We start from the raw sequence: 21,888 nt of genomic DNA, 5'->3' as shown, positions 1-21,888 counted from the left end.
TTTTTTTGTTTAATAAAAATCAGTGTGATAAAGAAAGGATGAATGCCTAAAATGCAGCTTTTAATAAATTCTAGCATTTTTCTTGTGTTTAATAAATTTCTAAACAGAACTATATTACCTCCTTTTCACAGATTTTCACCTACTTGTTTTTCCCTTGCTATGATGACACTTTCATTCACTGTAATCTCTACTTTTCTCTCTCTTTTCTGAAAATATGAAATGTCCTTTTGAAATCAACCTTGACTAGTGAGTATGAAGTAACTGGTTTCTTTTGTCAACCTTTTAAACAGGAAAAACAAAAAGATAGAATATAGTGAATTTATTGAGGCAATTGAACCTGCATGTTTCATACTTAGAATTAGTATTGTTAGGTGAGTCTGTGAAGATACAATCTCGAGCCTTGAGAAATTTGTATTGTGAAATGGTTTCCTTATCTGTGTGGTTAATGAAGATGTCAGCAAATGGGATGAGGCTTTGCTAAATGGAATTACTTTCACCTCCAATCCAACTTAGAAAAGGTGTTAATCAGTATATTAATCTTATCAGCAGCTGAGAAGGAGGATTGGATGTGGCCATTTTCTGCTCTTCATTAGAAAACCCTGAAAAGATAATTATTCTCAAAATCCATATTATCTATAGTATAAAAAACTCTTTTGCTAAAGTGAAGACTTTTGTAAAGTAAAGACAAAGATGGATAGATGGGCTGGAAAGAATTTTGATAAAAGAAATTAGAATGGAACATATTTATAACAGGTTTAAAGTTTTTCAGAGTATTTAAGATGTGATAAAACTATATCAACCAAACATAACCACAGAAACAGAGCCACCACAACAAAAAAGTCATTAATTAAATATGACCAACAGCACAACTGAAAATGATATGCACGTTTGAAAATGTCAAGGTGTAAGACAGAAGCAAAGTTTGTTGCTACCAAGTTTACTCCCCTGGTCTTGTAGTGTGGATATAAAAGGTAGATGAGAACCCCTACCTCACACTATTTACAAAAATAAATTTCATTAGGACTGCAGACCTCCATGTTAAAGATGAAATGATGAAGCTTATAGAAAATAAAGTCATAGAACATTTTTCTGATATAAGGTAGTAAGATTTTAAATAACACACAGATTCATCCAAGAATAAAGAAAGCAATTGATAATGGGATTTTATCAAATTAAGAATCTTGGTTAAGAAACTTGACACTGAGAGAGTAAAAAAGCAAGTCACAGAGTGGGGAAGATTAGAAAATGCACATAACAAATTGAGAATATCAGAATATTTAGTTTCTATAAATCAATAATAAATGACAAAAACTTAATGTTTAAAAACTGGTCAAAGGCTTCAACAAAGTCTTTAGAATAAAAAATATTCTGGCTGGGGAATGTGGCTCTCATCTTTAATCCAGCACTTTAGGAGGCTGAGACCAGGAGTTTGAAACTGGCTGGAGCAATGTAGTAAAATCCTGTCCCTACAAACAATAATAATAATAATAAAGATACAATGGCATGCACCTGTAGTCCTGTGTCCTAGGTACTTGGGAGCCTAGGTGTTTGAGGTTACAGAGAATTATGATTGTGTCACTGCACTTCAGCCTGGGTGACAGAGTAAGACCCTGTCTCTAGGATTTAAAAAGTGTATGTATTTGATCCTTAATAAGTATGTGAAAAGACACTCAACATGATTAGTTATTAAGGAAATGTAAATTAACACCATAATCAGATACTATTACCTAACAATCAGAATAAATATTAAATGACTGGCAATACCAACTGTAGATGAGGATGTGCAGTAACTGCAATTCTGACACACTTTCATATACTGTTTGTAATCACTCATGATGAGAGTTTGAATCGGTACAACTCTTCAGAAAAATGACAGTTTTATTAAAGTTGGACTTATATTTACCCATAATGCTGCAAATCTACTTGTAAATACATGCTAACAGAAATGTGTACAGATATCCTAAAAAAACATATACAAGAATGTCATTGGCATCATTAATTACATTAGCCCTCAACTGGAAATAATTCAAATGCCCATAAACATTAGAACAAATTTTTTCAAATGGTGGTATACCACACAATCAAATATATAAAACAAAAGAATATACTGATAAATACAATATTTATATTTCATAGAAGCCAGACAATAAAGACGGTTTTATAAGTCTTTTTAAATTTTACATATATCCAGTCAAGGAGTGGAAAATCTAATCTATGCTAAGTAGTTTGAAGCAGTAACTGGAAGGTAGATTAGAGGACTTCTGGAATTATCTATATTTTTATCTGGGAGCTGTTTAAATAGGTATAGGCACTGAAAATTTCATTGAGGGATATAGTACAGATTTTTGAACTATATGTATGCTATATTTCAACATGAAATTGTCAGTTAAATAGAGAAAAATTAGCTAAATTGCAGATAGCTTGTAGGATAGGTATAATGGACAAGTCTGTAGACAAAGTTAAGAAAATTATAAGAATATTGATATTTTCCATCTGAAGTATTAAAAATAGAGGATTGAAATGCAAAAAAAAATCATCATTGAAGTAAGTTACAGTGTTTTAGTTTTCTTTAATACATATTGAAGTATAAAAGCTTCAGTATTTCTTTCTTTTAGAGGCTAAATCTAGAATGAATATAAGTAATATAAGAAACCAAGAGAAAGTTTTATCATCTAAGATAACAAGAAATCTTGAAATAGGGGTTTTTTAGTTACTTAATTTATAACATTGTCAAGAGCTCAGTTTTATTTCTTTTTACATTCATATTTTGCATTATAACTGGAATAATTAAAACACCCTGATGAGCTAAAAACAATTAAGATTCACATTTGGGTTCTGGAGATATTCATTCTCCTTTAGGGTACATATTTCTAAGGTAAAGAGTGAACAAATTCAGAGTTCTATTAACAGAAGAAAAGATTGCATGAACATATTGGGTACCAATTCCACACATAGAATGACCTGCAGTATACTATGAAAATCCCCTGTTAACAGGGCATGAGCCTTTCTGAGTATCATCTTAAGCCTTGGTAAACCTCTGGGGATTTTTGTTTGTTTCTTTCTTTTAGTAAAGTAGTTTTCTTCTATAGGGAGTCTGTCTATTTGCTACAGATCAATTTATGCTTACAAGATAAATTAAACAATATTAGAAGCTGCTAGATGCATTTACATATTTATTTTCATAAAACCTTATGAGGTAAGGTAGAAGAGATACTCAGAAGGGTTAAATGCCTTACCCAATGTCACTCAGCTGAACATGGATAACCCAAAAGCTTATTGTCTGAAAGATGAAATCCTCAAACCAGATACCAGCAAACTTATCTATAAAGTTACAAGTATTAAATTACAGAATTTGTGAGCCATACAATCTCTGTCGAAATCACTTAATTCTATCATGGTAGCATGAAAATAGCAACAGTCAATATATAAATGAATAAGTGTAGCTGTGCCCAGTAAAAACCTTGTTTAGAAAAACAAGTGGGAGGTTTTACCCAAATCAAGTAATGAGAAAATAGTAAGACAAATGTAGTCTTCAGAACATTCTACAAAACAGTGGCCTGGACTCTGAAAAAAATGGTGTGTTGGACAGAAAGATTGTTCTAAATTAAAGGACACTAAAGAGACATGATAACTAAATAAACTGTGTAATCTTTGAAAAATTGTCTTAATTGAAGATGTAATATAACATGGTAAAAAATGTCAAAGAGTACAAAATACAACATAGCTAAAAATAAGTCCCCCTGGCTGGGTGTGGTGACTCATGCCTGTAATCCCAGCATTTTGGGATGCCAATGCAAGTGGATCACGAAGTCAGGAGATCAAGATCATCCTGGCTAACATGATGAAACCCTGTCTATAGTGAAAATACAAAAAATTAGCTGGGCACGGTGGCATGTGCCTGTAGTCCCAGCTACTCAGGGGTCTGAGGCAAGAGAATTCCTTAAACCTGTGAGGCAGAGGTTGCAGTGAACTGAGATTGTGCCACTGCACTCCAGCCTGGGCAGCAGAGTGAGACTCCATCTCAATAATTATAATAATAATAAATAAATAAGTCTCCCTTCCACTCTCATTTAGCTGAGACCTAAATTTCTCAGCTCTCCTGCTCCGGAGGTAGCCATAATGAACTAGTTTATTATGTTTGATCGAATTCTTCATGAAAGAATCTTTTTAAAAAGTGCACCTATAAGGAACAATTTATGGATAATTAAGGGATATCTAAATAGAAGCTGTATAAGAAATTTTATCACCCTGATGTTAAAATTCTTGGGTGGGATCATGGTATTATGACTATGTAGAATAATACCCTTTTTCTTTGGAGATAGTATTTAGGATTAAAAAAAAAAAAAAAGACAGCAGGTCATGTTTATCCTGTATCTGTGATTTGCTGATACTCACTTTAAATTTCAATAATATCCTTGGTGTCCACCATGTATCTTAAAAGCAATACTGCTAACAAATTTTTATGTATTTATTATCTAGCACTCATTTGTGATGATCAAAAAGAATCTAATCATGACCAGCATTGCCTTAAAACTCCCCTCAGCTTGACTAAACTTTAGATAGATTTCTTCCTGTCAATAAGCCCCTGACCTCTCTGAGAGGATGTAGTTTAGAAAACTTGCAACTATAAATTCTTCCTCTGCCCCTTTGCAATGTACATCTTCTACAATTCAGGAATTTTTTTCTCAAGGATCTGTGAGTCATCCACTTGAAATGTAATCAACAGGAAAAATAGGGCACCTACCTCCCAGTGGCTAGGGGAGGGCAGGAGTCTAACTTCAACAAATGCTAATTCGCAAAAGGGAATTGCCTAATAACATTAAACAGCCTCCTCACTTTCAGAAATTTCCACTAGCTCATCCTAGCTTATAAAAACTCTCTGGCCTTTTGTTTTTCTTAGTTGTGTTCCATCTTTCTCTCCTATTGTAACAGTTTAGAGTTAAACATTACCTGCCGTTTTTAACAAGTTCTTAGTACAGTTTCTATTTTACTTTATAGCCCAAATATCTATGCTTACTGGGTCTCAAACTACAAACTAATCAAACTAGCTTGATTAGTAACTGTAATTCAAAATGAATGTAATTCAGTTTACAGCATGGATCTGTTTATATTTGATTTTCCCCCATAAACCTAGGGTCTTAATACTGACATCAATAGAGAGAAAAATAGATATAAGTGACGTCTATATATTCCTTTGTTATGTCTATTCACCACAAAAGCTGCATTTTCTGAATAAGTGGTCATTCATCAAAAACCATGTGGATCACCCGCTTCCCAGATAAGGCATGTTCATTTTAAATAAGACCAACTTGAAAGTAACATCCTGGGAAACTCTGGTAAAACATGTTGAGATAGTTGGATTTTCCTTTGTCCACCATGTCATGTAACATGTAGTCTTTCCTGTTGACTGGCGAGTCCAACCTTTGAAAATGAACAAGAAACAAGCCATATTCTACTGGTAGGCCTTATGATCACCAAGCATGATCTAAATTCAAGATAATGGATCTTTAAATCATTAATTTACCGAAATGCTTTAGTTACAGCAAAAGTCAGACAACTGACTTTTCTGTGTCCACCTAACTCTTACACTAGCCTTGTAGTTGTTCGCTTTCCTTTCACTCAGGTCTGAGAGATTTTTTTTAAAAAATAGGATGTTAAGGACAGGAAATGTATGGTAGAAGAGAACAAGCCCATCTGCTGACTGTGCATTGCAGAAAAAGTCAGCAAAAGGTTCTGCAGCACCTGAAACCCGCTACCCAAGCCTTGATCTTGGCCTCTAGACCACATCTACCTGGTAAAAAAGATGACTTTTTCTTCACACAAAGGCATCCTTCATTTTCCTAGCCATGTTCCCATAAGCCACAATTGTCTAAAAGGGGAGACTGTTTCTACTTTGTCCTTTTTCTAGAGAAATCTCTCTTCCTCTCATTCTCCTTTTTAAACAACAACACATGTTCAATATAGCCCTGGATTTGGATGAACAGCTGGAAGCTCGATACCCAGCTATAGCCCAATTTCTGCCACAGAGTGCTTATGTACTATAAGTGGGAAAAAAAAATCTGAGTCCAGAAACATGCATCCTTGAGCTTAGTTTTCCAGCAACCCTCCAAAGTACTTTATATTTGGCTCTAAAACTTCTTTGTGATGACCATGATGCCAGATGTCTAACATAGTTTAAATTAGATAGAATGACAGATCAAAAAAGCACTTTGAAAATGTTGCAAACAAATCATGACTGTGAGGTGAAGGAGATTTTGGTTTTGGTTTTGGTTTGGTTGGTTGGTTTTTTTTGTGACATATGTTTTGAATCTCAACTTTTAAAATCTGCTTTTTATTATATCATCCCCCTGTCAATCCAGCATGAAAGGCTCAGTCACTGCAGTTGCTTTTCCCATCAGTAGTCACAGTATGTTTAAGATTGTTGTTAATTTTCTTATTAATTTCATTAGAATTTTAATGAAATAATTGCAACTTTATATACTTTGCATGGTGACTGAGAGGATTATGTTTACTTTGAGGTTTTTTTTTTTTTTCAGTCTGGGGATAACAGATAATAAATGAGAATAAATAAAACCATCACCAACTTATTGAGAACAGAGAAGAAAAATGATTGGGAAATTCCACCGACCCCTAATGTGTTCAGTGTTCTAAATATCCACATCAAAACTATGCAGCCGTTTATTCTCACAGTATAAGAGAGGCGGAAAACTCAAGGTCCTGGATCTTTTGCTTGTCAGGTCATCTACTCCATATTCTTCAAAACACTAAGAAACTTAACTACAATCTCTCAGATACTGTTTTTCCTCCCTTCATGTTCTATAATTCCCTTCTTTGGTTAGGGATTAATTACATTTATGATTGGTGCATTTATCTGAATATTCTTTTGGGCTAGGAAACATATGTTAATTTAATATACATAATGATGAAGTTCAACACAGTTTTTTATTTTTAGTTTTGTGGATTTAAAAAAAACAATAGATGGATGTACTGATCTCTCAATATCTGCCATGCACTGGGATGAGTCTTCTACCTATAGTATATCATTTAATTCTCACAACTATCCTCTAAGAAAAGAAGAGTATTCTTTATTATTTTGTATGGAAATGAGACCAAGTGATCACAAGACACAGATCATTGGATGAAAATGTCTGGGCTTTTCAATACCACTCCACAGGGCAATTTGCACTGTTACCTATTCCAGAATACAATACTGGAAGATTCTCATTAGTCCATAAGGTAGAAGTGCACTGAAGCCCTGAGTTCTAGACCAAATCCCTTATTTTTTAGCCCTAGGTCCTCAAGCTTACTTTGCCTTGCAGGGCCCCAATTCTCACCTGTCAACTAAAAAAAATGGATTGTTGTAATCTTTAATATTTCATTCAGCTGGCACAGTCCATGCGAAGTATGTCCTTTACTTTATTAACAATCATTTAAAAATGTTTATTGTCCTTTTATAAGTGTTTTACAAACTATGCACAAAAGTTTTATAGGCCAAAAAAAAAAAAAAAAACCTGTGTATACATTTTGAGAAATCTCCACAGACTTTATTTCCACAGACTGATTCTTAGTTTTCATGGAAATTAAAGTAGAAAGCAGCTCTTATTTGCAAGCTAGACTTCCAATTACAGATTTTGTCATGCAAATTTAAAGTTCAATTCTGGAAAAGTAAAAAAGGAAAACCAAGTTCTTTAAATGAAGGACACCTTTTGAATTCATGAATGCAATGAATTCTAGAAAGTACAATGAGTAACAGCATCTTGATTTATCTTCACTCCTTTTATCTGAACTCCCTTTTTCTTCTTCTAGCATGTTAAGGTTGGATGTAGAAAATTCATTTTTTTGCATGTTCGGTTTCCAAATAACATTTAAAAATAGGAGTAGTGATATTTTAGTTAATTGTTTTAAAAAGTTTATCTATGGCCAGATACTGTGGCTCACACCTGTAATCCTAGCACTTTGGGAGGCCAAGGAAGGTGGATCACCCGATTTCAGGAGTTTGAGACCAGCCTGGCCAAGACGATGAAACCCTGTCTCTACTAAAAATTCAAAAATTAGTTGGAGGCAGTGGCACATGCCTGTAATCCCAGCTTCTGGGGAGGCTGAGGCAGGATAATTGCTTGAGCATGGGAGACAGAGGTTGCAGTGAGCTGAGATTGTGCCATTGCACGCCAGCCTGGCTGACTGAGCGAGCAAGACTCCTTCTCAAAAACAAAAAACAAAAAACTTTATCTATATTGTTTTTGTGGGGTAGCAATCTAAGGTGATTAATAGAGGACTAATAAAAATTTTTATATATTAAGACTATGCTTTGTTAAAGACAAAGTTACAGGAAATTTAGTTTACAGATCTTAATTGGCCTTTGTTTGCAACTCCAGAATCAGGCAACACTTCATTCTATAAAATACAATGAGTGTTCTGATGAGCTGTGTAGGGGAGATGGGCTTTATAGACAGAAAAGGCTGAGGAAAGCAGAAACAGAGAACAAGTAGTGGATTAATCATTTCAAAGTTATTTTTCTTACAAAGGTTAGAGCAGAAGGGATTTTCTCATCATACTAGCTAAAACTGGCTGCAAGGGGTTTTAGCTGTTCTCTCTCTTTTTCACTCTCTCTTTCTCTCCTGATTTCTTGGAAAGTCAGACAAGCAACATAGTTTTGATTTGGTGGCAGGGAACTTCAGCATGAGTAATTTCATATTGGTTTGGCCCGTTGGGCATAATGCAAAAGCTCAGTCCAAACCAATGGCCTCACATACATTTTTAAATAAAATTTTGTTATTACAAAGTATAACAGTATTTAGAGTGAGTGAAATCGATGCCCCTGGCTCTAAGACAGCAGAAACCATTTCTGCCCTCTGACTGCTTATTATTATTTCAGGTAGCACGTATGATTGACAGTTAGGAGGCAGTCTGGTCAGGCAAAAACACCTAACCCTCTCAACCCCAGTACCCTTCACTTCCAGGGCTACTTTCCCAAAGATCAGTGCTGGGAAAATTCTGAAATTAGGAAAAATAAGGCTCTGACATGTGGGACTCCTTTCACTTCCTCCCTGCTGTCTTTAACTCCTTTTTATCTGGTGTCAACAATGCTAGGTGAGGTGTCAGAGTCCTTGCATTGGAAAGTGGTCGGGTAGTATGGTAATAATAATTTACCAACAACAATATAGGTTTGAAAAGGAAAGTTTTAGTAGTTAGAACACTGCAGAAGAGTGCAGTGCGATGCCTCAGCAAGAGAGGATGCAGCATGGTGCAGTGAATTTGTTCTTAGGGATATTCATGGACCTTAAAGAGGGAACTTAATGTAAATTTAAATAATATTAGGCGCATAGGTCATAATAAATGATTTTGTTTGTAGACATTTTGCTGCCTTGATGTGAACAAGTGTTGCACAATGACTTTTGACATGCATGCATTTCAGAGACGTATAGAAATTCTGGCTATACACACACATACCCACATGCACATACACACATATATTTTTAAAGCCTAGTTCCAGATGCCAGCATTAGATAATGGGGAAGTCTAATTAGTTCTAAATTCCTCAGATAAAAATGTTTGCCTCTGGATTGTCTGCTTGATGGCAACCAGGTGATTTTTGCTGTCCTCAAAGAGCCTTCTCTAATTCCTAATATCAGAAAGAAAGAGTGAATTCTTCCTGTTCACCCTTCTTTATTTTGACAACTCCCATTTATCATCCAAAATGTTGCTTATGTATCACCTTTTCTGGGAAACATTCCTGGAACCACCAACACAGAAACTATCTTCTCATGGCTTGCTTGTTGATGTTTCTGTTATAGCAATAATGATCCTCTATTGTCATTTATCTGGTAAATATTTATTAAATGTACTAGACGTTGGGATTATAACTGAAAAATGAGAGAGTTCTTATCCTTAAGCTTCTTGAAACAAGCTAGCAAAATATTTATACATATATGCACACATACACATATACAGTGATTTAAGAGACCAAAATAGATATCACTTAATCAACTAAGGTGAACACAGAGATTAATAAAGAAAATTACCTACCAGACTGGTGGAGGTTGCTGGCCTGGCTGGCATGGCAACTTTCTAAATTCCTCCAACTAACCTCTAACAATAGGAGCTAGATGCTCTAGTCTATAACCCAGACCACGACAACTCTGTTTGGACAGAGGACTTGCCTTACAAACATTCTTTTCTGAAAAACTGTTGCAAACCGTGTCAGTTTTAGCCAGCTTATGGAGGCTACACACAAATTGTCTCTGTATCCTATAGTTCATATTTTGATCTAAAAAGCCAAACTGCATCTCATTTTAATACTAAGAATACGCCAAAGTAAACACGGAATGTATGTTACATACATGTTTACCACTGAACGTGTGCTCTGCTCCCCTTACAAATATGCATAGCTTCCCCCCCCACCAACCTGCTGAATATGTATGAGACTGGCCCTGTGAAGCATAAAACCCAACCTGTCTTTCCCCTCTTTGAAGATAAAGCACCTTTAGTTCCCACTGGAAACTTTCTCTTCTTGGCTGGCTTGCAAGCTGGTTTAGCCTTTCTGCCAACTACTAAGCCTAGTAGCAATTATTTAATATCATGTTCCTGGAAACTGTGACACAAAGAACAATGTACAGCCAATCAACAGCTTATGTTATTTAAAAGTAAATTCCTGGTAGATAACTTAGAAATTGCTTTTCTTTTTCCTTTAAAATTAACTTGTAATGGCTGCTAATCAAAGTGTACATTCCAGGCAATTTGAAACTGAGCTCTCTGGTTGCAGTCCTCAACTTGGCCCAAGTAAATCCTCTACTTAAGTTTGTCTCAGCATCTTCTTTTTAAGTAGACTATGTATATGAAAAATAACACAGTGTTGGTGAATGATCTGCCACCAAGAAACAAGATTCATGGGCAGAGAATCTTCTTTTGAAAGGACATTTCCTTGGAAGAGGTCAAGTGAGGAGGCAAGACTAGACTCTGAAAATGGGGCTCACACACCTGGATGAAATCGAGGACTTATTTAAACAGAGACAGGGCAGAAATAACTTTCCATAAGAGAGGCCCACCAGTGTGCCAGCTCAGTTTACCACTGCCATGGCAACATCCAGAAGTTACCACCCCTTTCTATGGCAATGACCATAAGCTACCACTGTTTTCTAGAAATTTCTGCATAATCCACTGCTTCATTTGAATGTAATTAACAGTAGGTGTAAATATGACTGCAGAAGTGGCTCTGAGCTGCAACTGTGGGCAGACTGCCTATGAGGTAGTACTTATCTGGAAAGAGCAATACCTCTGCTGCTGTTGTACACTGCCACTTCAGTAAAAGTTGTTGTCTAACACCACTGACTTGTCCTTGAATTCTTCTCTGGATGAAGCCAAGAACCCTCTCGGTCTAAGCCCCAATTTTGGGGTTAACCTGCCCTTCATTAAAAGTAATTCAGATATTTTTTCATTCTGTCATTAGTCTCAGAAGATGAAGAAATCCTTTCATTGTTCTATTTCTACCATTTTTCATAATGCTTATTATACAGTATTCCCTAAATACTGAATAATGAAATGACAGAATGATCTATTCACACTTAATTGTAACAGCTACTATGAATTATCTTTCCAACTTAATTCTTTTTATTGGTATATGTGGACGCTCAACTCAGTTATTTACCAAAGAAACTTGCAGTCAGTGCTTTTCCTATCTGAGACTCCTTCCCTTATTGTTCAAATAGGAATTATAATACATATATTGAAGAAATTATTTTAGAAATGGCATAGCATGTTGAAAGTATTTGACAGCTATTATATAATTTATTTCATGATGATGGTGATGATTAATTTTAAGCAGCCACACTGAGAACAAGCCCTGTGTGGTTGGTGCATGCAGGAAGGTGTGCTGCCTATGTAACTAGAAGAGCTGAGGGTGACATCCCTTCACCATACTGCTCCTACTATGCCTATTAGCTTCTTGGAGACTTCATATGGAAAATGGGAATGTCAATGTGTGTAGCCACATGGCACTCTCTGACCTAGGTCCAGGGACTTTCCCTTACACAAAAGAGTAATGAACAAGTCTCTAGTGTGAGGCTTAGAAAACAGGCCCTCAGCACAAGCTCATGTGCATTTTAAAAGTTATGGTTTCTCTATAATGAAGTTTCTAGCACCCAGTTCCTAGCAGCACAGACACTTTGTGAGGTGGCAGCGCTGGTGTGATGTCTTGCCTTTCCCCTGACTATAATGCTCCTGGTGTCATTGTTCCTTTCTGTACAGCATTCAAGACTGATTCTTTAGCATCCTACAGATTCCATGAGATATGTAATATTCACATGCAATTAAAAATCCTGTTCATTTCTCTTTAATCATTTCAGTACTCTATGAATAAGTACTTAAATAGGTCTTTATTTTACAAATGAGGAAACAGGCTTAAGGATCTGAAGTAATATGCCCACGGCCCACAATTACAATACTGCAAAAACCATATATTATTATCAGTCCCTTGACCTCAGACCTTAGAGCCAGACCTTTCTACCATATAAACATCCCATTCTTTTCCTCTCCATTCATCTTTTCCTACAGCTATGAATTATCATGAAAAATGGAAGCATAACATATTAACCTGTCACAAATAAAATTTTTGATAGGTATGAATCCACTCCTGCTGAAGCATTTCTAGTGACGTATTGCTCTTTTGCTCTTCAAGTGCCTTGTCTATTTATATATAGATATATGGATAGGTAGGTAAATATTTACAAACATAAATATGTTATATATACATGCATATGCTCATATTTGTTAAATCCTATTTTGTATTATATAGTAGTCCATTTGATATAATAGACCATGTAAAAGTTAATATTATATAATAGTTTTTAACATTTTAAAGCTAATAAAAACTTATTAAATATGAATTGGACATTTTGAAATCACCAAAGCTGATTCTCCCAGCTCCATTCTGAGGCAAAATGATAAAGAAAATCAAGTTAGATGAACTCAAAAAACTCGAGAAATGCCTTATAGCTAAGAATAAATAAGTAAATAAAATATTAGATCCAAAATCCAGTATTCTTTTAATTTTGCATTAAACATTTCTGTTTTACATTAGTGAAGATATTTCTTTTTATGATTCCCAACCTTTAATTCTAGTCCTCAACCTAAAAGCAATCTTCCATGTTTTTCTGCAGTACAGTAGGCCCTAAAAATATAAATATTGAATATTGAATGAATATTGGCTAGAAAGCAGCTGTTGGTCAGACTAAAAATGCTCTGCTTCTTTAGTTTTATATTCAATTGAACATGGTATTTAGGAAGTCACCATTTAATGGTGTCTGAGCTGCTTCATAAAATTTGCAAAATATAGGGAAGACAGAATTAGGATATGAATGGAGCTTATTTTTTAACATATCCAATATCAATATATTATCTGGCATGTACAAAATTTTACAAAACTCATGAAAGTGGCAGGAAAAAAAATCATACTAAAAAAAAAAAAACACCCTGCTTATGTACTTAAAGAAGAAAACAACTTTTTCTAAAAGAGTTCTTCTATGTGTAATAGTGATTAAATCAAGTCTTCTTATGAACACAGAACAAAATAAAGTTATGAAGAGCAAGCATCCCAAAGGAAAGGAGCGGAGAGTCTTGTTTTGTTTCTGAAAACTCTATGTGAAAGGCTGTGTGTCTGATCAAAAAATTAGAATAAAGTTCCCCAGTCCTGTGCAGCTTAGAAACCATTCTGGCCATTTTTTTCTTGGATAGGAATTCTAGGGGCTAAGGACAACAAAATATCTGTGAATCTGGAAATTTCTTCTTGAATTTTCTGTGCTCAGGGAGTAAGTACTGTGTGAAGGCATATAAATGTACTCTGGTCTTGCCAATAGATAAAAGCCTTCCTTTCAAATTGCAGTTGCTTGTACAGCACTTTCTCTTACAATATAGTAAATCAACCAGTCAATGAAAGAAGTGGTGGTACCCCAAACCGCACAGCCCTCGTGTTCAAAGAAGTCTATTTCTCAGTTTTGTATCCTGGAGTTCCAATAGAGATTGTGACAACAGGATGATTTTGCTGACCTCACAGAAAACAGAATAACAAAAGGAAAATAATCAGACTCCTTGTGCAAGATGCTAGCAGATGCTGTGAATAAAGGCAGAATAGCAGCAGCCAGCCATGTTCTGCTACTGGTGAAGTTTAGCTAATCAATATGGGTTTGTGTCTGGGGTTCCTGAATCCAGGCACGAATTTGGAAACCCCATTAGGAAATGTTCTTCTTCATAATAGTTCCTCTGTTGCTGAAGCTACAAAATAAAATATGATCAACAAGTAATACAATTAGGGGATTTTAAACATTTTCAACTTTATTTACTGCCTTATATAAAATAAAACAGAAATAACCCTGATTTTCTCCCAAGTTTTTATTACAGAATGAGTAGTAAAATTTTATATTCAACACTTACATTGTAAAACATGCAAAGAATATGTTTCATTGAAGAGTCTGCATACTTCACTCCTCTAGGAAGAATGGAATTAATTTGATTTTCTGTAAATGCAATGTTAAATGCTTCCAAAAACACTTGGAAAACACTTAAAATTTTAAACCTATATATATATATGCTGTTTTTCCCCCATTGGCAGGAAGAAGGAGGCATTACAATTTAAGGCTAAGAATTGTGATTTTAAAATTTATCTGCATAGATTGGGAATCAGTATTCCTTGGAAGCTTTGAAAAGTTATTTATATTACCCATTTTTTGGAGATTCCAGTTGAGTGCATTCAATGTGCTTCCCTGCTAAATGATGTCAAGTTCCCCAACTCTACTATTAGTGAGTACATGAAGCAATAAGAATTCTCGTGCATTCCTGCAGTGAGTGTAAATTGGTAAAGCACCTTGGAAAATAGTTTGGCATTAACTCGTTAATTAGAAGATGCTCATTTTCTATGACCCAACAATTCAACTCCTAGAAATGGACCCTCAAGACATTAGTGATTATTGGAGATGTGAGCAAAAGTGCTCACAGAAGCATTGTTCTTAATAGCTGCAACTTGGAACCTATTCAAATGGTCATCACTAAAATAAATACATAAATTGGAATATAGTCATATAATGGAATACTATGCAACAATGAATGGAAACAAACTACATCTAACATGTAACAAATGAATCCCAAAAACATGTTAAGCAAAAGATAGAGGCACAAAACAATATACACAGTGTAATTCAATTCACCTAAGGTTCAACCTTAGAAAAAACTCATTTTCTATTATCTATCTATCTATCTATCTATCTATTTTTCTATCTTCCTATCTACGTATCTGTCTATGTTTCACACATTTATATATGTATCAATGGCCATTTTTTTCTTAAATAGGAATTGTAGGGGCTAAAGACAACAAAATCTTTGTGAATCTCGAAATTTCTACGTATGTCATCTTTCCATATGTATTTATATATGTAAAATGTATATCTATATTTGACATACATATGTTTATTAAGAAAAGGAAATTATTCCCACAAACATACAATATGGTTAAACCAAACAAAGACAATCTATTGCTCATTATTTGGTTTTACCCACTTTCATTTTCAGGACTTTGTTTTCCTTCCTTTACCTACATGTAGCCCCCTCTTTGGTTCCTATTTCCCACCATGAACTATATTCAGCTGGTAAAAATACTATGTGGTGCCCACATACTGTTCAATACTAATGCCTTCTTTTCTCTGTATTGTTACACACGATCCCATGCTTATTCACCTGCCAGGGAATGAAAGGAAGTGTTGGATCCCACTATGTGAAATCACACCAAATAGCACTTTCAGATGGAATAAACAAAACACCCACCACTTCAGCTGGAATTTGTGCTAGCCTCCAAATAGCCTCTCTGAATTTAGACAACTTCTCTCTATCTGAGAAATGTTGCATCAATATAAAACATATCCTATGTTTTGTTACATTTCTGTCTTTAAGATCTCTGAAAAGGTAGTAGGAAGAAGCCAAAGTAGTTTCCTTTATAAAGTGAGCAGGCATAGGGTATTTGATGTTATCTTCTTGCTGTGACTGATTAACACACTAGGGAAGAAATGTGCAAAATGAGCAGTCAGGACTGTTTCCATGGTTGCCAAGCTCTTTGCATGGAACAAAAGTAAGGCAGCCTCAGAAGGTCCCTCAGTCCTGGAGTTCAGCATGATTGAGTGCTGGAAATGTACAAGGGTGTATTCATTGCAAAAGACAGTCTACATGTAATCTCATAACCTCACTAAAGCAAATCGGTTACAAAAATATATTAAATGAAATATGACAATGTAATGCTCTTGTGTAGCAAAATTTTATAGAGGACTTTATCGGGGGAGGAAGCTAACCCTTACTATATGCATTCTACCTTCTTGGAACAAGCTAGGTCATCCTTATATCAGGAGACATAATTATCTTTACTCTTGTTTTAACAGATATGAAACCGAGACGCAAAAAGATCAAAGCAGCTTTCCCAAACAAAAACCTGAGCATTTTTCTCTCCAAATTCAAAGCCAGGGCCACATGTACCACAGACCCAAATCTGCAACTGGCCTTTGTGAGACAGTCTATGTGATATTCTGACAAAATGTGTTTCCATATAGTATTATGCTAAAGATGTTGTCCATAACATTTCTTATGTCCCCTCAATATTGATTGAACCTTGAAAGCAATTTTTGCAGCAGTATCAGAAATAGTTGTTTATATTTAGAAAGATTAGTTGTTTTTCATGTTATGAATTCTGTGGATTTTTTAAATGTCCTACACTTGTTTTTTCAATGGCCTCAAGGAAGCTTAGAGCAAAATTTGGGACCTAGTTCAAACCCTGAAGTTTATCGTATACATCCCAGCTCCCATATAAAAACAAACCACCTTTACTTTCCCTTTATCTTGTTTTTCTCATCCATATATTTTACATTCTTTTTGCTGAATTGTACATTTTTATGTCAGCAGAGACAAGATATTATGAATAATATTTTCTTTAAAGACTAGCTTCATGCTTCCCCTCTTTATAAATTTTACAATCAGGTAGTTATTCTCAGAGAATAACTTTTTTCCTCACATCTCTTATTTCTTCTTCCACACTTCTTTAAAAAGTGTCTAATATGTTACACTATAGAGATATCTGCTAGGGACAACTAAAAATCCATTCTGTCTTGTTATATCTTTGTCAGAAGAATGAATTCTGTTCTGTCTCAATCTGACCTCTCAAATGTTATGCTTTGACAGACTCTCTCTCCTTCACCTGTCAGACAGTCCTGGAAATAAGAGGAGAAAAACACTCAGTAAATCACTCAGGATTCACCTATATTACAGAAGAAAAATCAAATGCAAGATTGAAATACAATGATTCTGTTTCCTTCCCTGAGAAATCTCCAAAGCAGGAATTCAAAAAAATCTTAATCTTTATGTTTTGGGGGACACAGGAAGCTATCACATTGGTTATGTTTAAATTCTAATTCTAATCCTCAGCAAAAGAAGCTCTGCCGTCCTCTAGTTGCTCTGTCACCCTTCTCATCAAACACAATGGGCCATGCCGACCAGAGGTCATGGATATTACTATGTCAATACATTTTTTTTGTGAACACCATAACCCTATGGGATCCAGAGAAATTCAGGATCAGTTTCATTATGAAATGTTGGGAAGCTTTATCTACATCTTTCATATCAGTTTGTCTGAACCATCATGTGGGTCAGACATAAGCATCTTCTATGAAGAATAATGAAGTAACATTTTATATAAGACTTACGTGTCATCAAAATCCCTCCTTTATAAAATTTCATGTTTTTTTTACACTTCCAGCACCTGCTACTCCTGTTCCCTTTTTTTGTAGCAATATATAACCAAGGACAGAAGCAGAAAGCTGTACCAAGAGAGACAGGAAGAGTCATATTTAGGCTCTGCTTTGGTCTTTATGAAAGCTTAGACTTTTTTCCACTCCTAAGTTCTCAGCACCCACTCAGAGCACTAAAAATGTTTCTACAGACTGGGTGCACTGGCTAACACCTATAATCCTAGCACTTTGGGAGATCAAGGCAGGCAGGTCACTCGAGGTCAGGAGTTCAGGAGCAGCCTACTATTTTTAGTAGAAACTCCGTCTCAACTAAAAATATAAAACTTAGCAGGGCATGGTGGCATGTGCCTGTAATCCCAGCTACTTGAGAGGCGGAGGCAGTAGAATAGCTTGAACTCAGGAGGTGGAGGCTGGGGTAAGTGGAGACCACTCCAATGCACTCCAGCCTGGGCAACAATGTGAGACTCTGTCTCAAAAAAAAGAAAAGTTTCTACATAGAACTGAGTTTTACTCAATACCTTAACATCAGTATTAGCACTTGGAGTAATCCCTGTTTCAGTCCCAATATATCAGATGAGTTCCAAAATCATGTAATTATTGCATGTCAGCCCAGAGAGGACAAAATGAAGCATGTGAGATCAAAGGCCGAATGCAGGATGATAGAAGCCTGAAACATCTTGAATGCAGAAGATCAAGAAAGAACAAGTATCCAAATGTAACTTCTCCCATCCACTGCTTCTTGGGAATGCAAAACTCTTCAGACATATGGAGAATATGCCTAGCTTATGTCATTAGGTTTTCTCAGCCCATATCTAGAAAATGTCAGACTCAAAACTTTTAGAATTCTGGAATTAGAAAAAATATTTATTAGTGCATAAGCCCATGAGGACAGATTTATTTATTCAACTTAATTGAGCATCAACTATTAATTTCTCTTTCTCTGTCTGTCTCTTAATCTCTTCCCCTCCTTCCTCCCTCCCCTATCACAGAGAAAGACACAGATTCTTAATTTGTAGATGAGGGAAAACTGAAGGGATTAAGGTTTTAATTAACTTGTTTAAGGTCTCATGACCTGAAAATTGTAGAAGCGAGATTCAAATCACTCCACAATTAGCTGCGTTTTTGTAAATTTAACTCTTACGAGATTTTGGTTAAATCAAGTTTAAGTGTTCAGATCATTAAAACTTATCGGCTGAATTGGATGCTTGAATCACCAGTGAAACCATCTTCACCCTAGTTTATAATGAACCCACTCTTTTCTCATTTTTATCCTTTTATTTTCAGAACATTTCTTCCCTGTCTGTCTTCCCTGGTGAAACTATTTTTTCTTATACTACTTAAGTGTTTCCCCAATTCTTTTGAAGCAGGAAAGATTCCCTTGTCCCCCTCACAGGGCGTGTGGCTGACTTCCTCAGTGCCCCCTGCTCAAACATCTAGGAGAGCATACAGAGGGCAGACTGTGGGGCTTGGCAGTGTCTAGGGGTGAAAGTTTACAGTGCCTGAAGCCCCAGTGGGCATGTTTTACTGGGTATTCTTTTAGTTTGCCTATAGGCAGCTTGTGGTAACCAGCTCAATTAGACCCTCTACCTTGTCACAAGGACAGAGGGCTTTCTGTATCCCGATTCTTGCCTTGGTATACTGGAAGAATTGGATCACATATGGGCTTGGAGAATGAGTGCAAAGTTTCATAGAGAGTTTCATTTTATTCTCCTGCATTCAACCTTTGAGCTCAGATGCTTCATTTTGTCCTCTCTGAGCTTACATGGCATGATTACATGATTTTGGAATTCTTCTGATATATTGGGGCTGAAAGAGGGATTATTCCAAGTGCTAACACTGATGTTAAGGTATTGAGTAAAACTCAGTTCTATTCATTCCAGTATCTCTCAGCCGATGGGGGAGCCAGAAGGGAGATGATTTTCCCCTGGATTTGGATCCCAGGTGGCACAGCTCTCCTCGGACTCCTGGCCAGACTCAACCTTGCCCCTCCAGTCCATAGCCTGCCTGTGTGCTGGTGCCTGTTGGTGTGCAATTCTGTCAGTGTGCTCCTCAGGATGTCCAACTACTTGTGTCATCTTCCTCTTGAGCTGCCTGTGTGCCTGCCAGCTAGGCTCTCAGGTGTTTATAGGCCCAGGATGGGGGGTGGAGGCGGTGGGGCAGGCCAGGGTGGTCTTGAAAAATGCAGCTTTTGGGCACTAAAGCAGGAGTGCCTATCCTCACCTAGGACTGTGCAGGTGGATCCCTAGTCAAAGAATACTCCTTTCTCTGCCCAGCACTTCCCAGTCCCCACTTCTGTATCATTTAAAGGGACCATGCTCATCCCTTCCCAGCACTCCTGATATCACTTTTATGGTGTTTAAAAGGTCAGGCAGAGATAATATTTTGCCTAGAGTCATTTAACTAGTTACACATAAAGTTAGACATAAATACCCAAATTTATATTTTTGAGTTCAATGCTCTTATCTAACTTAATATGCTAGTCAGTTATTTGAGCAGGATTTACATTAACATGTTTTGTAATTTTCTTGAGTCAGCTTTAGCAGCCCTATATGCTGAACCACTGGAACCAAGAAGAGCAGAAAGTATTTTTTAAAACAGGAGAATATGGAGGTAGATATTCCAGTGGAGTAAACGTTTCATGTTTGAATCTCCCACTGATTGCTCTTGTGTAGAATATCTATCCTTTCTGAGTTTCAATATAGTCATCTGTATAACAAGTACAATACAGAGTTTTGAGAAATGAGAATTTATATATAATGAATATCAAGTGGATTGCTAACTGGGAGTCACTGTATAAATGCCAAAATTACTTGTGTAATATATTTATTTAAGTAAGTATTACTATAAAGATTTATATATTGCTGCAACTATGCATTTAGGATATTTTGCAAAGTATCTTACCAAATAACAGCATTTTAATGTTAGTTGAATTTACATGCTTTTCTCTTAGGCCTCAGGTTATTTACGCCACTATTATTACTATTTTGAGATGGAGTCTTCCTCTGTCACGCAGGCTGGAGTGTAGTGGCGCTATCATGGCTCACTGCAACCTCACCTCCTGAATTCAAGCAAATCTCCTGCGCAGCCTCCCTGAGTATCTGGGATTACAAGGCATGCACCACCACACCCAGCTAATTTTTTTTTGTATTTTTAGTAGAGACGAGGTTTCACCAAGTTGGCCAGGATTTCACCTGCCTAGGTCTCCCAAAGGCCTCCATTATTTATTTGTTTTCTGCTATGAATACAAAAATCTCTCTTTCTTTCAACTATATATATATATATATATATATATATATATATATATATATATATATCATTCCAACATTGTATGCATATTTAAACTGCTCTGTTAATATTTAAGCAAGCTACATGTATTCATTAGAGCAATTTTTCCATCCTTCATCATTTCCATTTTGTTCTAAGATGTTAACCCATTTAAGTTTTTTTTTTTTACTATAAACACTCCAGATACAATTTATGAATATGTTAGCTTATAAACATTGGTTCATAAATCCAATTAGAATTCAGGGCGTTCTTTATTTAGTTGCAATGGCCTGGAAATGCACAGGCCAAAATTTCAATTTTGGTTTTGTGTCTATCTAGGTTTATAACAGATGGTAATCTATGTGACCTCTTCGAATTTCTGGTTTTGCATCTGTTAAAATTAGTGCAGTGAATTTGACTATAACTGCTATTTTTCTAATTTTATAGAAAATATAAATCACAGGGTAATTTTTAAGAAAAATTATGATTTGAAATATTAAATGTTTTTAATAAAAGTAAAGATCAATGTGCTTAGTTGTCAATGATACAGTCTCTCTCACACTCTTAATGTGATACTAAATCGTTATGTTATTTGTTAAACAACTTATAAATATATAAATCAAGAGCCCCAAAAATATTCATAGCCTTGAACTGCTAATTATTAATCTCAGAGACTATTAAAAAATTAGAGTTTTCACAATGGATAAATATTTCTACACACAATATATTCCTAGTAAGATTAAAGTAACAAAAATAAACAATTTGTTTATACAGCAATAGAAATAATGGATTCATACAATGAACAATTATGTGGTAATTAAAATCATATAATTTTTTTCACATGATAAAATCT

The sequence above is a fragment of the Callithrix jacchus genome, chromosome 1 (genome assembly GCF_049354715.1).
Source record: "Callithrix jacchus isolate 240 chromosome 1, calJac240_pri, whole genome shotgun sequence".
In the NCBI taxonomy this organism is placed as follows: Eukaryota; Metazoa; Chordata; class Mammalia; order Primates; family Cebidae; genus Callithrix; species Callithrix jacchus.
This window is presented reverse-complemented; position numbering follows the sequence as displayed.